The sequence below is a fragment of the Somniosus microcephalus genome, chromosome 5, assembly GCF_052327205.1.
Source record: "Somniosus microcephalus isolate GS21.2 chromosome 5, FLI_Smic_1.0, whole genome shotgun sequence".
NCBI lineage: Eukaryota > Metazoa > Chordata > Chondrichthyes > Squaliformes > Somniosidae > Somniosus > Somniosus microcephalus.
In genome coordinates, this window is record NC_140991.1 from 1011867 (window position 1) to 1030616 (window position 18750).

Genomic DNA, 18750 nt, shown 5'->3' on the forward strand with positions numbered 1-18750 from the left:
CTATTGCCGAATCCCCCACCATCAATATCCTGGGGGGTCACCATTGACCAAAAACTTAACTGGACCAGCCACATAAATACTGTGGCAACAAGAGCAGGTCAGAGGCTGGGTATTCTGCGGCGTGTGTCTCACCTTCTGACTCCCCAAAGCCTTTCCACCATCTACAAGGCACAAGTCAGAAGTGTGCTAGAATACTTTTCACTTGCCTGGATGAGTACAGCTCCAACAACACTCGAAGCTCGACACCATCCAGGACAAAGCAACCTGCTTGATCTGCAGCCGATCCACCACCTTAAACATTCACTCCCTCCACCACCGGCGTACCGTGGCTGCAGTGTGTACCATCTACAAGATGCACTGCAGCAACTCGCCAAGGCTTTTTCTGCAGCACCTCCCAAACCCGCGACCTCTTCCACCTAGAAGGACAAGGGCAGCAGGCGCATGGGAACACCACCACCTCCAAGCCCCACATCATCCTGACCTGGAAGTATATCGCCGTTTGTTCATCGTCGCTGGGCCAAAATCCTGGAACTTCCTCACTAACAGCACTGTGGGAGCACCTTCACCACACGGACTGCAGCGGTTCAAGAAGGTGGCTCACCACCACCCTCTCGAGCCACTAGGGATTGCCCTTGTCCTGCAGATTGGAGGGTGGCAAATGTAACCCCACTATTTAAAAAAGGGGGGAGAGAAAACAGGGAACTACAGACCGGCTAGCCTAACATCAGTCGTAGGGAAAATGCTAGATCTAGTATAAAGGATGTGATAACGGGACACTTTGAAAATATCAATGGGATTAGACAAAGTCAACATGGATTTATGAAAGGGAAATCGTGTTTGACAAACTTACTGGAGTTTTTTGAGGATGTAACTAGGAGAATAGATGAGGGAGAACCAGTGGATGTGGTGTATTTGGATTTTCAGAAGGCCTTTGATAAAGTCCCACATAAGAGGTTAGTGTGTAAAATTAAAGCACATGGGATTGGGGTAATATACTGGCATGGATTGAAAATTGGTTAACAGACAGGAAACAGAGAGTAGGAATAAATGGGTCTTTTTAGGGGTGGCAGGCGGTGACTAGTGGGGTACCGCAGGGATCAGTGCTTGGGCCCCAGCTATTCACAATATATATCAATGATTTGGATGAGGGAACCAAATGTAATATTTCCAAGTTTGCTGATGATACGAAACTAGGTGGGATTGTGAGTTGAGAGGAGGATGCAAAAAGGCTTCAGGGTGATTTAGACAAGTTGAGTGAGTGGGCAAATACATGGCAGATGCAGTATAACGTGGATAAACGTGAAGTTATCCACTTCGGTAGGAAAAACAAAGGCAGAATATTATTTAAATGGTGATAGATTGGGAAATGCTGATGTACAAAGGGACCTGGGTGTCCTTGTACACCAGTCACTGAAAGCGAACATAAGAAATAGGAGCAGGAGTAGGCTATGTGGCCCTTTGAGCCTGCTCCGCCATTCAATTAGACCATGCCTGATCTTCTGCCTCAACTCCATTCACCGGCCCTATCGCCATATCCCTTGATGCCCTTACTAGTCAGAAATCTATTGACTTCTGTTTTGAATATGCCCAATGACTGAGCCTCCACAGCCCTCTGGGGTAGAGAATTCCAAAGGTTCACCACCTCTGTGAAGAAATTTCTGCTCAACTCAGTCCTGAATGGCCTACCCTTTATCCTGAGGCTGTGGCCCCTGGTTCTAGACTCCCCAGCCAAGGGAAACATTCTCCCAGCATCCACCCTATTAAGCCCTGTAATAATTTTGAATGCTTCAATGAGACCCCCTCTCATTCTTCTGAATTCAAGAGAATACAGGCCTAGTTTACTCAATCTACTCATACGACAGTCCCGCCATCCCAGGAATCAATCTCGTGAACCTTCGTTGCACTCCCTCTATGGCAAGTATATCCTTCCTTCGGTAAGGAGACCAAAATTGTACACAGTACTCCAGGTGTGGTCTCACCATATACTTGGAGTAAGACTTCTTTACTCCTGTACTCAAATCCTCTTGTAATGAAGGCCAGCATACCATTTGCCTTCCTAATGGCTTGCTGCACCTGCACATTCACTTTCAGTGACTCATGTACAAGGACACCCAGGTCCCTTTGAGTATCTGCATTCCCCAATCTTTCACCATTTAGGAAATACTCTGCCTTTCTGTTTTTTCTACCAAATTGGATAACTTCACATTTATCCACTTTATATTCCATCTGCCATGTTCTCGGCCACTCACTGAGCCTGTCGAGATCCCCTTGAAGCCTCTTCACAACTGCCACTGACACCTAGCTTTGTATCATCAGCAAATTTGGAAATGTTACATTTAGTCCCCTCATCCAAATCATTGATGTAGATTGTGAATAGCTGGGGCCCAAGCACTGATCCTTGCGGTACCCCACTAGTCACAGCCTGCCATCCTGAAAAAGACCCGTTTATCCCTACTCTTTGTTTTCTGTCTGTTAACCAATTCTCAATCCATGCAAGTATATTACCCCCAATTCCATGTGCCCTAATTTTGTTCACCAACCTCTTGTGTGGGACCTTATCGAAGGCCTTCTGAAAATCCAAATACACCACATCTACCGGTTCCCCTTTGTCTACTCCACTAGTTACATCCTCAAAGAACTCCGTTTGTCAAACGGGATTTCCCTTTCATAAATCCATGTTGACTCGGCCCAATCTTACTATTAGTTTCTAAGTGCCCAGTTATTGCATCCTTTATAATAGATTCCAGCATTTTCCCAACTACTGATGTGAGGCTAACAGGTCTGTAGTTCCCCGTTTTCTCTCTCCCTCCTTTCTTAAATAGCGGGGTTACATTTGCTATCCTCCAATCTGCAGGAATTGTTCCAGAATCTATAGAATTTAGGAAGATGACAACCAATGCGTCCATTATCCCAATGGCCACCTCTTTCAAAACCCTAGAATGTAGGTCATCCGGTCCTTGAGATTTATCAACTTTTAGTCCCATAATTTTGCGAGTACTGTTTTTTTACGAATAATTTCTTTAAGTTCCTCATTCTCGCCACATCCTTGGTTTTCTTGTATTTCTGGGAGGTTTTTTGTGTCTTCCTCTGTGAAGACAGAAACAAAGTATTTGTTTAATTTCTCTGCCATTTTCTCATTCCCCATTATAAATTCTCCCGTCTCTGACTGTAAAGGAACTACATTTACCTTCGCCAGTCTTTTCCTTTTCACATACCTATAGAAGCTTTTACAATCCGTTTTTATATTTTTTGCTAGTTTGTGCTCATATTCCATTTTCCCTTTATCAATTTCTTGGTCCCCCTTTGCTGATTTCTAAAAAGATCCCAATCCTCAGGCTGACTGCTTTTTCTGGCAACTTTATAAGCTTCCTCCTTTGACTTAATACTAGCTTTAATTTCTTTTGTTAGCCATGGTTGGATCACTTTTCCTTTCGGGTTTTTATGCCCTAGAGGAATATGTTTGTTGCAAATTATGCATTATTTCCTTGAATGTTAGTCATTGTATGTCCTTCATACCTTTTAGTGTAGTCTCCCAATCTACCATGGCCAACTTGTCCCTCATACGCTTGTAGTTTCCTCTGTTTAGATTGAAGACCATAGTTTCAAATTGGACTACATCACTCTCAAGCTTAATGTAAAATTCAATCATATTATGGTCACTTGTCCCTAAAGGCCCCTTTACCACAAGATTATTGATTAGCCCTTTCTCATTACACAGTACCAGATCCAGAACAGCCTGTTCCCTGGTTGGTTCCTCCACACACTGATCCGGGAAACCATCTTGCATGCATTCCAAGAATTCGTCTTCCACACCATTAGTGGTAATTTGATTTGCCCAGTTAATATGTAGATTAAAGTCCCCCATGATTACCATATTGCCCTTGTTACATGCACTTCTAATTTCTTGATTGATACTGTGCCCTACATTACCACTACTGTTTGGTGGCCTATACATAACTCCCACCAATGTTTTCCGCCCTTTGCTGTTTCTTAGCTCCACCCAAACTGATTCCAGTTCTACATCACGAACTGCCGAGCCAAGATCTTTTATCTTTACCGTACCGATCTCATCCCTTATTAACAGAGCTACACCACCTCCGTTTCCTTTTTGTCTGTCCTTCCTAAATGTTGAGTACCCTGGAACATTCAGTTCCCAGCTTTGGTTACCCTGCAACCATGTCTCTGTAATGGCAATTACATCATACCCAGTTACTTCTATTGGTGCCATTAATTCATCCACCATGTAGCGAATGCTACGTGCATTTAGTTAAAGTGCCTTCAACTTTGCCTGTTTAATATTTTTCTGCACTTTGACCCTCTTTACTATTGGCCTTGGTTTCTGCTCCCTACTAGTTTTGCTGACTACTTTTCTAACTTGCACTTCCAGCTTTGTTTCTCTCTGTTCTGGGCCCACACTTAGGTTCTCAGCCCCCTGACAAACTAGTTTAAATCCTTCCCAACAGCACTAGCAAACCCTCCTGCAGGGATGCAGGTGCAGCAAGCAGTTAGGAAGGCAAATGGTATGCTGGCCTTCATTGCAAGAGGATTTCAGTACAGGCGCAAGGATGTCTTCCTACAGTTATACAGGGCCTTGGTGAGACCACACCTGGAGTACTGTGTGCAGTTTTGGTCTCCTTACCTAAGAGAGGATATACTTGTCATACAGGGAGTGCAGCGAAGGTTCACCAGACTGATTCCTGGGATGGCAGGACTGTCGTATGAGGAGAGATTGGGTCGACTAGGCCTGTATTCACTAGAGTTTAGAAGAATGAGAGGGGATCTCATTGTTTAAAATATTTAATTTAATGTAATTTTAACTCATTTTAAAAACATGATTTTTAAAAAATTTATTTCATATCTTGATGTGTTTTTGGGGTGATCTCCATTCATACTTTTGATGGGTCTATCTGTCAAAAGTATGAAGGGAGATTCCCTTCTCCTATTGCCTGGCCTGGCCCAGGTATTCCCAGGGACGATTGTGAACGGCACGTGTCCCTGGGATACGTGGGCCCTGCGCATTTCGACTGTGGAGAGGCCCAGGATCGGAAGTGTCCGGACCTCGGGTACAAGCGTAGATTTTTTTCAGATAGGCTTCCTGTGTGCGAATGCCTCCTATCGGAAATTACGGGCCTATGCCCCCTAGTTCTAGACACTCCAGCCAGGGGAAACAACCTCTCCGCGTCTACCCTGTCCATCCCCTGCAGAATCTTGTATGTTTCAATGAGATCACCTCTCATTCTTCTAAACTCCAGAGAGTATCGGCCCATTCTACACAATCTCTCATCATAGGACAGCCCTCTCCTCCCAGGAATCAATCTAGTGAACCTTCGTTGCACCGCCTCCAAGGCAAGTATATCCTTCCTCAGATAAGGAGACCAAAACTGTGCCCAGTACTCCAGGTGTGGTCTCACCAATGCCCTGTACAATTGTAGCAAGACTTCCTTACTCTTATACTCCAGGCCCCTTGCAATAAAGGCCAACGTGCCATTTACCTTCCTTATTGCTTGCTGTACCTGCGCGCTAGCTTTCTGTGTTTCTTGCACGAGGACACCGAAATCTCTCTGAACACCAACATTTAAAAGTTTCTCACCTTTTAAAAAATATTCTGTTTTTCAATTCTTCCTACCAAAGTGAATAACCTCTCATTTCCCTACATTATACTCCATCTGCCACCTTACTGCCCACTCACTCAGTCTATCTATATCCCTTTGCAGACTCTGTGTTCTCCTCACAGTTACTGTCCCACCTAGCTTGGTATCATCAGCAAACTTGGATACATTACACTCGGCCCCTTCATCTAGGTCATTAATATAGATTGTAAATAGCTGAGGCCCCAACACTGATCCTTGCGGCACCCCACTAGTTACAGCCTGCCAACCTGAAAAAGACCCGTTTATCCCGACTCTCTGTTTTCTGTCCGTTAACCAATCCTCTATCCATGTTACTATGTTACCCCTAACCCCATGAGCCCTTATTTTGTGCAATAACCTTTTATATGGCACCTTATTGAATGCCTTTTGGAAATCCAAATACAGGAAACTTTTTTTTATCCGGGACCGGCGTGGTGCCGGTTTATCAAAAAGTCCGGATTACAGAGAGGTATAGTAAAAGGTACGAGAGCCCCGTACACAGCAACAAATCCAGGCTTCCCTGTTGCTTAGCAACAGGTGCAGGAACCCTGGCCACAAAATCCAGGCATCCCTGTTGCTAAGCAACAGGTGCAGGAACCCCGGTTGCGCGGCCACTAATATGAAGTAAAACTTACTGAACCTACTCCTGAATTTTGCCGGTTAAGAGATTCCCGGTTATTTAGGTGCTGGTAAATCGAGAGTTTCCTGTATACTACATCCACTGGTTCCCCTTTATCTACCCTGCTAGTTACATCCTCAAAAAAACTTGTCAAACACGATTTCCCTTTCATAAAACCATGTTGACTCTGTCATGATTTTCTAAGTGCCCTGATACCACTTCCTTAACGATGGATTCCAGCATTTTCCCTACTACTGATGTCAGGAACTTCTTCCACCCTTTGTGTGTAGAAGTGTTTCCTAATTTCACTGCTCGGGGTCTGGCTCTAATTTTTAGATTACGCCCCCTGGTCCTAGACTCCCCTTCTGCCTGCTTCCCCCACATGATATTGATGTGAAATAACTGGGTACGATCGTAGTCAGAGCATTTCCAACAATCCCACCCTCGCACCGTTGCTTCTGCAGTCCCCCAAGGGTATACTTGGCCCCCATCTCTTGCTCATCTACATGTTGCCCTTGAAGACATCGTCTGCAGCGATGGAATCTGCTTCCACCCAGCTCTCTCTATCTGCTGTCTCTCTGGACCCCTCCACTGTTGTCCGACTGCTTGTCCGACCTCCAGTTTTGAATGAGCTGCAATTTCTGACAGAGTAAATCTATTAACATTGTTGTTCCTGGGTGGGTTAGTGGATTTCTTCCCTAGTTACTGTCTCAACGTACGGTTGTTAGTCCTTCAACAATAACTTCCATGTGATTCGGGCCCGAGTGGTTCAAACAACAAGCTTTACTCTATTGACTAATAATATTGTTCTTATGCAACTGTTCTACAGTATCAATTATATACAGCCTGGTTTCCCCGTGGGCTCGGTGATCAGACTTGACCGCTGTGGACTTCCGACTGTCCAGAGAGCTCTTGCTTTGAGGGGGAGGGGGATTTATGCCCTGTCTTTAACTATTTGGCTGCTTTTTTTCTGCACATATACATCTCTGGCCTCAGTTGTTAATTATCTCACCAAGCTGTCGCCACGTTAACTACTCGAGATGAGCTTGTTTTACGGACTGCCATCTCTGCCTCACAGAAACAAAACACTGCGGATGCTGGAAATCTGAAATAAAAACAAAGTGCTGGGAATACTCAACGGGTCAGGCAGTATCTGTGGAGAGAGAAACAGAATTAACGTTTCAGATCGATGACCTTTTGTCAGAGCTGGAAAAGTTCGAGATATAACCAGGTTTTAAGCAAGTGGGGAGGTGGGAAGGGGGCGAGAGGAAAGAACAAAAGAAAGAGAAGGTCTGATGGGGTGAAAGGTTGGAAGAGGTGTAAATGAGATCAGCAGAATCATCAACAGCTGCCACCTGAAAAAATGTACTGGAAAGAGGTGAGGGAGGGGACCTGAGTAGGACTGGAACGATGTATGTTCCACGTATCCCAAGAAAGGCAAGCGTAGCTAGGACCCATGCGGGTTCCCATGGCAACACCTTTTATTCGGAGGAAGTGGGTGGAGTCAAAGGAGAAGTTGTTCAATGTCATAGTCATAGAGTTACACAGCACAGAAAGAGGCCCTTCGGCCCATCGTGTCTGCGCCGGCCATCAAGCCCTGTCTATTCTAATCCCATTTTCCAGCGCTTGGTCCGTAGCCATGTATGCTATGGCATTTCAAGTGCTCATCTAAATGCTTCTTGAATGTTGAGGGTTCCTGCCTCTACCACCCTTTCAGGCAGTGAGTTCCAGATTCCAACCACCCTCTGGGTGAAAAAGTTTTCCCTCAAATCCCCTCTAAACCTCCTGGCCCTTACCTAGAAACTATGCCCCCCTGGTTATTGACCCCTCTACGAAGGGGAAAAGTTGCTTCCTATCTATGCCCCTCATTATTTTGTACACCTCCATCAGGTCCCCCTCGGCCTTCTCTGCTCTAAGCAAAACAACCCCAGCCTGTCCAGTCTCTCTTCATAGCTGAAGCGCTCCAGCCCAGGTAACAACCTGGTGAATCTTCTCTGCACCCTCTCTAATGCAATCACATCCTCCTTATAGTGTGGCGACCAGAACTGCACACAGTATTCCAGCTGTGGTCTAACCAGCGTTTTGTGCAGCTCCATCATAACCTCCCTGCTCTTGCCTTCATTAGCTGAGGCATAGAATATAAGTATCCCATATACCTTCTTAACCACCTTATTCACCTGTCCTGCTACCTTCAGGGATCTATGTACATGCACACCAAGGTCCCTCTGATCCTCTGTCCTTCCCAGGGTCTTACCATTCATTGTGTATTCCCTTGCCTGGTTAGTCCTCCCAAAATGCATCACCTCACACTTTTCAGGGTTAAATTCCATTTGCCACTGTTCTGCCCATCTGACCAACCCGTCTATATCGTCCTGTAGCCTGAGGCTTCCCTCCTCGCTATTTACCACTCCACCAATTTTCGTGTCATCTGCGAACTTACTGATCATACCTCCTACATTCACAGCTAAATCATTAATGTATACTACAAACAGCAAAGGACCCAGCACCGATCCGTGCGGTACACCACTGGACACAGGCTTCCAGTCACAAAAACAACCTTCGACCATCACCCTCTGGATCCAAAATTGGCTTAGTGGCAGGAAGCAATGTGCCAAGTTGCCCTGGATCCCATGGGCTCTTACCTTCTTGACCAGTCTCCCATGCGGGACTTTGTCAAAGGCTTTACTGAAGTCCAATGTGAGAACACGTTCACCCAGGCGGAGGAGGGTGGTGGTGGATGGGGACTGGTTGGGCTTCTGTTCAAGGAAGAAGCCGAGCGCCCTTGGGCTGCCCTGGTGGGGTATGGAGGTGTAGAAGGATTGGGTGTCCATGGTGAAAAGGAGACAGTTGGGGCAAGGAAACTGGCAACTGTTGAAGTGGCGGCGGGGGGTCGGAAGAGTTGCGAATGTAGGTGCGAAGAGACTGGACAAGAGAGTCGAGATAGGAAGTAATCGGTTCCGTGGGGCAAGAACAGGCTGAAACGATGGGTGTACCAGGGCAGTCCTGTTTGTGGTTCTTGGGAAGGAGGTGTAAGGGCTGTGCGGGTGAGACTATTACTTTGGAGACCGTGGAGGGAAGATTTTCAGAGGAGATGAGGTCAGTGACCATCTTGGAAATGATGGCTTGATGTTCGGTAGTCCAAGGGAGGTAGGAGGAGGCGTCAGAGATTTGGCGTTCAGCCTCCGCAAGGTAGAGGTCGGTTTGCCAAACAACAACAGGGACACCTTCGTCAGCAGGCTTGATGACCGTGTTAGGGTTAAAACTGAGATGACAGAGTGCTGCAAGTTCAGAGGGAGCAGGTTCGAGTGAGTGACGGGAACAGAGAAAATGAGACATCCGATGTCACGGCGGCATGTTGGCAATGAAAAGATCTGGAGGGACTAAGAGGCCAGAGGGAGGGGTCCATGTAGAATGAGAATTCTGAAAACGGGAGAAAGGGTGGGGGTGTTGTGTGTGGGGGGGTTGCGTGTTGTGTGTGGGGGGGGGGTTGCGTGTTGTGTGTGTGGGGGGGTTGCGGGTTGCGTGTGGGGGGGGGGTTGCGTGTTGTGTGGGGGGGTTGCGTGTTGTGTGTATGTAGATTCCTCCCAAAGTGGAGGACACGGAGATGAAGGCGAAAGGAAGAGCTCAGCGTCGTGCTGAGCTTGAAATTGATTGAGGTGGGGGTGTAAGGGGATGAAGCACAGGTCTTTGCTGAGGACTGATCGTTGAAGGCAAGAGGTGATAGTGAAACATGGCAGGGGGTGAGATTGGAAGAAGGGATGGGGTCAGAGGAAAGTGAAGGGGGCGGAGGTTCTAGACGGATGTTGGTATTCAAGAGTTGGAAGTTTGTGATCCTTGACTCCTGAAAGGAAGAAAAACAGTTTTTTGTTAAAGCTGCTCACGATGTGGTCTCCTCTACACTTGGGAGACCAAACGCAGATTGAGTGACTGCTTTGCCCAACACCTATTCAGTCCACAAGCGTGACCCGAGCTTCCAGTCGCCTCTCCCTTGAATTCTCTGCTGCACTCCCACTCTGTCCTCTGCCTCCTACACTAGAACCATAGAATGGTTACAGCACGGGAGTAGGCCAGTCGAGCCCGTGCCAACTCTGCAAGAGCACTCCAGCTAGTTCCATCCCCCCGCCCTTTCCCCGTAGCTCTGCAAATTGCTTTCCTTCAGATACTTATCCAACTCCCTTTTGAAAGATAAGGTTGAGTCTGTCTCCATCACCCTTTCGGAAGTGCACTTTAGATCTTAACCACTCACTGCATAAAAACATTTTTTCTTGCGTCGCCTTTGGTTCCAATGAAGCTCAACGTAAGCTCGAGGAACAGCACCTCCTTTCGATTAGACACTTTACAGGTTTCTGAACTCGACATCGAGTTCAACAATTTTGGATCATAACCCCTTCCCCAATTTTTCAGATGGCAGCTGTTGATGATTCTGCTGTTCTCATACACCTCGAGATGCATCTTTTGTTTCTTAACTTGTTCCATTACCATCTCCTTTGTCTTGCGCCATCATCCCTTTTGCCATTTAATCTCTCCTGCCTTCCATCCTATCCCAGACCCCCTCCCCCCTTTCCCTGCCCCTGCAGTTGCTTAAAATCTGCAGCATCTCTCACTTTTCCAGTTCTGACACAGGGTCATCGACCTGAAACGTTAACACTCTCTCTCTCTCCTGACCTGCTGAGTATTTCTAGCATTTTTGGTTTTTATCTCTGCCGTACAGGCTTTTATTGTTCTCTTGGAATGTGTAGCCTCTCCTTATCCATGTACAGGCCTCCTTATTGCCTTCTGGGCCTTCATAATTCTTAGCAGTCTTTCAATGCTATCAGGTTCTGTGGTATGTTGGTTCCTTAGTAACTACATCATCCCTTATCTCTGTTCACAGAGACAGGAACCGCTCCCACCAGCATCACCCTCTTGTTAAATGCCTGGGCGCTGTGCGAGACTGGATACCTGACCATGCTCGGTTTAAACCACATTCTTAAAATATTCTAACAATTGGGTGGCGAGAAACCACAACCCCGCAAACTCTGTACCCTCGCCACTGATTACACCCCCTCACCGTGCCCCGCAAACTGTACCCTCGCCACTGATTTCACCCCCTCACCGTGTCCCCCGCAAACTGTACCCTCGCCACTGATTTCACCCCCTCACCGTGTCCCCCGCAAACTGTACCCTCGCCACTGATTTCACCCCCTCACCGTGTCCCCCGCAAACTCTACCCTCGCCACTGATTTCACCCCCTCACCGTGTCCCGCAAACTGTACCCTCGCCACTGATTTCACCCCCTCACCGTGTCCCCCGCAAACTCTACCCTCGCCACTGATTTCACCCCCTCACCGTGTCCCGCAAACTGTACCCTCGCCACTGATTACACCCCCTCAGTGTCCCCCGCAAACTCTACCCTCGCCACCGATTACACCCCCTCACCGTGTCCCCCGCAAACTGTACCCTCGCCACTGATTTCACCCCCTCACCGTGTCCCCCGCAAACTGTACCCTCGGCACTGATTACACCCCCTCACCGTGTCCCCCGCAAACTGTACCCTAGCCACCGATTTCACCCCCTCACCGTGTCCCCTGCAAACTGTACCCTCGCCGTGTCCCCCGCAAACTCTACCCTCGCCACTGATTTCACCCCCTCACCGTGTCCCCCGCAAACTGTACCCTCGCCACTGATTTCACCCCCTCACCGTGTCCCCCGCAAACTGTACCCTCGCCACTGATTACACCCCCTCACCGTGTCCCCCGTAAACTGTACCCTCGCCACTGATTTCACCCCCTCACCGTGTCCCCCGTAAACTGTACCCTCGCCACTGATTACACCCCCTCACCGTGTCCCCCGTAAACTGTACCCTCGCCACTGATTTCACCCCCTCACCGTGTCCCCCGCAAACTGTACCCTCGCCACTGATTTCACCCCCTCACCGTGTCCCCCGCAAACTGTACCCTCGCCACTGATTTCACCCCCTCACCGTGTCCCCCGCAAACTGTACCCTCGCCACTGATTTCACCCCCTCACCGTGTCCCCCGCAAACTGTACCCTCGCCACTGATTACACCCCCTCACCGTGTCCCCCGCAAACTGTACCCTCGCCACTGATTACACCCCCTCACCGTGTCCCCTGCAAACTCTACCCTCGCCACTGATTACACCCCCTCACCGTGTCCCGCAAACTCTACCCTCGCCACTGATTTCACCCCCTCACCGTGTCCCCCGCAAACTCTACCCTCGCCACTGATTACACCCCCTCACCGTGTCCCGCAAACTCTACCCTCGCCACTGATTTCACGCCCTCACCGTGTCCCCCGCAAACTGTACCCTCGCCACTGATTTCACCCCCTCACCGTGTCCCCCGCAAACTGTACCCTCGGCAGTGATTTCACCCCCTCACCGTGTCCCCCGCAAACTGTACCCTCGCCACTGATTACACCCCCTCACCGTGTCCCCCGCAAACTGTACCCTCGCCACTGATTTCACCCCCTCACCGTGTCCCCCGCAAACTGTACCCTCGCCACTGATTTCACCCCCTCACCGTGTCCCGCAAACTGTACCCTCGCCACTGATTTCACCCCCTCACCGTGCCCCGCAAACTGTACCCTCGCCACTGATTTCACCCCCTCACCGTGTCCCCTGCAAACTGTACCCTCGCCACTGATTTCACCCCCTCACCGTGTCCCCCGCAAACTGTACCCTCGCCACTGATTTCACCCCCTCACCGTGTCCCGCAAACTGTACCCTCGCCACTGATTTCACCCCCTCACCGTGTCCCCCGCAAACTCTACCCTCGCCACTGATTTCACCCCCTCACCGTGTCCCCCGCAAACTCTACCCTCGCCACTGATTTCACCCCCTCACCGTGTCCCCCGCAAACTGTACCCTCGCCACTGATTTCACCCCCTCACCGTGCCCCGCAAACTCTACCCTCGCCACTGATTACACCCCCTCACCGTGCCCCGCAAACTGTACCCTCGCCACTGATTACACCCCCTCACCGTGCCCCGCAAACTGTACCCTCGCCACTGATTACACCCCCTCACCGTGTCCCCCGCAAACTGTACCCTCGCCACTGATTTCACCCCCTCACCGTGCCCCGCAAACTGTACCCTCGCCACTGATTTCACCCCCTCACCGTGTCCCGTAAACTGTACCCTCGCCACTGATTTCACCCCCTCACCGTGTCCCCCGCAAACTGTACCCTCGCCACTGATTACACCCCCTCACCGTGTCCCCCGCAAACTCTACCCTCGCTACTGATTTCACCCCCTCACCGTGTCCCGCAAACTACCCTCGCCACGGATTACACCCCCTCACCGTGTCCCGCAAACTACCCTCGCCACGGATTACACCCCCTCACCGTGTCCCCCGCAAACTGTACCCTCGCCACTGATTTCACCCCCTCACCGTGTCCCCCGCAAACTGTACCCTCGCCACTGATTTCACCCCCTCACCGTGTCCCGCAAACTGTACCCTCGCCACGGATTACACCCCCTCACCGTGTCCCCCGCAAACTGTACCCTCGCCACTGATTTCACCCCCTCACCGTGTCCCCCGCAAACTGTACCCTCGGCAGTGATTACACCCCCTCACCGTGTCTCGCAAACTCTACCCTCGCCACTGATTTCACCCCCTCACCGTGTCCCCCGCAAACTGTACCCTCGCCACTGATTTCACCCCCTCACCGTGTCCCCCGCAAACTGTACCCTCGCCACTGATTTCACCCCCTCACCGTGTCCCCCGCAAACTGTACCCTCGCCACTGATTACACCCCCTCACCGTGTCCCCCGCAAACTGTACCCTCGCCACTGATTACACCCCCACACCGTGTCCCGCAAACTGTACCCTCGCCACTGATTTCACCCCCTCACCGTGTCCCGCAAACTGTACCCTCGCCACTGATTACACCCCCTCACCGTGTCCCCCGCAAACTGTACCCTCGCCACTGATTTCACCCCCTCACCGTGTCCCCCGCAAACTGTACCCTCGCCACCGATTTCACCCCCTCACCGTGTCCCCTGCAAACTCTACCCTCGCCACTGATTTCACGCCCTCACCGTGTCCCCCGCAAACTGTACCCTCGCCACTGATTTCACGCCCTCACCGTGTCCCCCGCAAACTGTACCCTCGCCACTGATTACACCCCCTCACCGTGTCCCGCAAACTGTACCCTCGCCACTGATTTCACCCCCTCACCGTGTCCCGCAAACTGTACCCTCGCCACTGATTACACCCCCTCACCGTGTCCCCCGCAAACTGTACCCTCGCCACTGATTTCATCCCCTCACCGTATCCCCCGCAAACTCTACCCTCGCCACTGATTTCACCCCCTCACCGTGTCCCGCAAACTGTACCCTCGCCACTGATTACACCCCCTCACCGTGTCCCCCGCAAACTGTACCCTCGCCACTGATTACACCCCCTCACCGTGTCCCCCGCAAACTGTACCCTCGCCACTGATTTCACCCCCTCACCGTGTCCCCCGCAAACTGTACCCTCGCCACTGATTTCACCCCCTCACCGTGTCCCCCGCAAACTGTACCCTCGCCACTGATTTCACCCCCTCACCGTGTCCCCCGCAAACTCTACCCTCGCCACTGATTTCACCCCCTCACCGTGTCCCGCAAACTGTACCCTCGCCACTGATTACACCCCCTCACCGTGTCCCCCGCAAACTGTACCCTCGCCACTGATTTCACCCCCTCACCGTGTCCCCCGCAAACTGTACCCTCGCCACTGATTTCACCCCCTCACCGTGTCCCCCGCAAACTGTACCCTCGCCACTGATTTCACCCCCTCACCGTGTCCCCCGCAAACTGTACCCTCGCCACTGATTTCACCCCCTCACCGTGTCCCCCGCAAACTGTACCCTCGCCACTGATTTCACCCCCTCACCGTGTTCCCCGCAAACTGTACCCTCACCGTGTCCCCCGCAAACTGTGCCCTCGCCACTGATTTCACCCCCTCACCGTGTCCCCCGCAAACTCTACCCTCGCCACTGATTTCACCCCCTCACCCCCTCACCGTGTCCCCCGCAAACTGTACCCTCGCCACTGATTTCACCCCCTCACCGTGTCCCCCGCAAACTGTACCCTCGCCACTGATTACACCCCCTCACCGTGTCCCCCGCAAACGGTACCCTCGCCACTGATTTCACCCCCTCACCGTGTCCCCCGCAAACTGTACCCTTGCCACTGATTTCACCCCCTCACCGTGTCCCCCGCAAACTGTACCCTCGCCACCGATTTCACCCCCTCACCGTGTCCCCCGCAAACTCTACCCTCGCCACTGATTTCACCCCCTCACCATGTCCCCCGCAAACTGTGCCCTCGCCACTGATTTCACCCCCTCACCGTGTCCCCCGCAAACTGTACCCTTGCCACTGATTTCACCCCCTCACCGTGTCCCCCGCAAACTGTACCCTCGCCACCGATTACACCCCCTCACCGTGTCCCCCGCAAACTGTACCCTCGCCACTGATTTCACCCCCTCACCGTGTCCCCCGCAAACTCTACCCTCGCCACTGATTTCACCCCCTCACCGTGTCCCCCGCAAACTCTACCCTCGCCACTGATTTCACCCCCTCACCGTGTCCCGCAAACTGTACCCTCGCCACTGATTTCACCCCCTCACCGTGTCCCCCGCAAACTGTACCCTCGCCACTGATTTCACCCCCTCACCATGTCCCCCGCAAACTGTACCCTCGCCACTGATTTCACCCCCTCACCGTGTCCCCCGCAAACTGTACCCTTGCCACTGATTTCACCCCCTCACCGTGTCCCCCGCAAACTGTACCCTCGCCACTGATTTCACCCCCTCACCGTGTCCCCCGCAAACTGTACCCTCGCCACCGATTTCACCCCCTCACCGTGTCCCCCGCAAACTCTACCCTCGCCACTGATTTCACCCCCTCACCGTGTCCCCCGCAAACTCTACCCTCGCCACTGATTTCACCCCCTCACCGTGTCCCGCAAACTCTACCCTCGCCACTGATTACACCCCCTCACCGTGTCCCGCAAACTGTACCCTCGCCACTGATTTCACCCCCTCACCGTGTCCCCCGCAAACTCTACCCTCGCCACTGATTTCACCCCCTCACCATGTCCCCCGCAAACTGTACCCTCGCCACTGATTTCACCCCCTCACCGTGTCCCGCAATCTCTACCCTCGCCACTGATTACACCCCCTCACCGTGTCCCCCGCAAACTGTACCCTCGCCACCGATTTCACCCCCTCACCGTGTCCCCTGCAAACTCTACCCTCGCCACTGATTTCACGCCCTCACCGTGTCCCCCGCAAACTGTACCCTCGCCACTGATTTCACCCCCTCACCGTGTCCCGCAAACTCTACCCTCGCCACTGATTTCACCCCCTCACCGTGTCCCCCGCAAACTCTACCCTCGCCACTGATTTCACCCCCTCACCGTGTCCCCCGCAAACTCTACCCTCGCCACTGATTTCACCCCCTCACCGTGTCCCCCGCAAACTGTACCCTCGCCACTGATTTCACCCCCTCACCGTGTCCCGCAAACTCTACCCTCGCCACTGATTACACCCCCTCACCGTGTCCCCCGCAAACTCTACCCTCGCCACTGATTTCACCCCCTCACCGTGTCCCCCGCAAACTGTACCCTCGCCACTGATTTCACCCCCTCACCGTGTCCCGCAAACTGTACCCTCGCCACTGATTTCACCCCCTCACCGTGTCCCCCGCAAACTGTACCCTCGCCACTGATTTCACCCCCTCACCGTGTCCCCCGCAAACTGTACCCTCGCCACTGATTTCACCCCCTCACCGTGTCCCCCGCAAACTGTACCCTCGCCACTGATTTCACCCCCTCACCGTGTCCCCCGCAAACTGTACCCTCGCCACTGATTACACCCCCTCACCGTGTCCCCCGCAAACTGTACCCTCGCCACTGATTTCACCCCCTCACCGTGTCCCCCGCAAACTGTACCCTCGCCACTGATTTCACCCCCTCACCGTGTCCCCCGCAAACTGTACCCTCGCCACTGATTTCACCCCCTCACCGTGTCCCCTGCAAACTCTACCCTCGCCACTGATGTCACCCCCTCACCGTGTCCCCCGCAAACTGTACCCTCGCCACTGATTTCACCCCCTCACCGTGTCCCCTGCAAACTCTACCCTCGCCACTGATTTCACCCCCTCACCGTGTCCCCTGCAAACTCTACCCTCGCCACTGATGTCACCCCTTCGCCAAGTCGTGTGTCCTTCCCCCCCCCCCCCCCCCCCCAAGCTCGCTGATCTACATTGCATTGTGTTTAAATTCCTTCATGACTGTACATATTTCTTTAACCTCCTCCGGTTCTACAGATCTTCTCCCTTTGAGCACTCCCTTTCTCTGACTCTGTCCTTTTGTATCTCCCCCTTCGCCCCACCATTAGTGGCTGTGTTTTTGGCTATCTAGTGATGCCCTCCTTAAACCTCTCCACCTCCCCCTCTGTTTAAGACACTCCCGAAACCCCACCTCTTTGACCAAGCTTTTGGTCACCTCACCTTGCGCTCGGTTTCCATCTTTGTCTGATTTTGTCTTTGACGTGCATTGGGACATTTTTCTATGTTGCTGCCGTTGTATAAAAACAACTTGTTGCTCAGTGGGCCTGAAGCAGCAAGGGAGAAGGTACAGGAGACAGCAAGGAACCGAATTGGGTTGGAGTGAGCAGTGAAGGTGCAGGTTCTGATGGAGGACCAAACTCAGAATAAAAGCTAGTTAACCTACTGTGGAATATGACAATCAGTTGGAGAGCTGTCATTTTTAGTGCCGGGGGTTTATTATTTTGCGAAGCTTGTTTTCAGCATCAGATCTTGAGATGCCCTAAAAGGCAGCATTAACTGATTGTAAATACCTTTTTTGGAACAATTTGATTGGCGGGCTTAGGTTGGCTCACGCTATCCCGAGCTTTAGTTAACAAATCAGTACAGTTGAATAAATCTGGACTTCAGCCATCGACTAGTGCCAGCCCTTGCTCAGTGGCAGCATTCTCTCCTCTTGAGTCAGAAGTTTGTGGGTTCAAGTCCCACCTTCGGACTTGAGCACAAAATCTAGACTGACGCTACTGGGCAGTACTGAGGGAGTGCCGCACTGTCGGAGGGGCAGTACTGAGGGAGTGCCGCACTGTCGGAGAGGCAGTACTGAGGGAGTGCTGCACTGTCGGAGGGGCAGTACTGAGGGAGTGCTGCACTGTCAGAGGGGCAGTACTGAGGGAGTGCTGCACTGTCGGAGGGGCAGCACTGAGGGAGCGTTGCACTGTCGGAGGGGCAGTACTGTGGGAATGCTGCACTGTCGGAGGGGCAGTACTGAGGGAGTGCCGCACTGTCGGAGGGGCAGTACTGAGGGAGTGCTGCACTGTCGGAGGGGCAGTACTGAGGGAGTGCTGCACTGTCGGAGAGGCAGTACTGAGGGAGTGCCGCACTGTCGGAGGGGCAGTACTGAGGGAGTGCCGCACTGTCGGAGGGGCAGTACTGTGGGAACGCTGCACTGTCGGAGGGGCAGTA

The 18750-nt window shown here is 51.8% G+C and overlaps 1 protein-coding gene across 2 annotated transcripts in view; it reads left to right on the plus strand.

Moving 5' to 3' along the window:
• LOC147116795 (poly(U)-binding-splicing factor PUF60-like) overlaps positions 1–18750 on the plus strand; it is a 106597-nt gene that overhangs the window by 19992 nt on the left and 67855 nt on the right. The window lies entirely within an intron of this gene.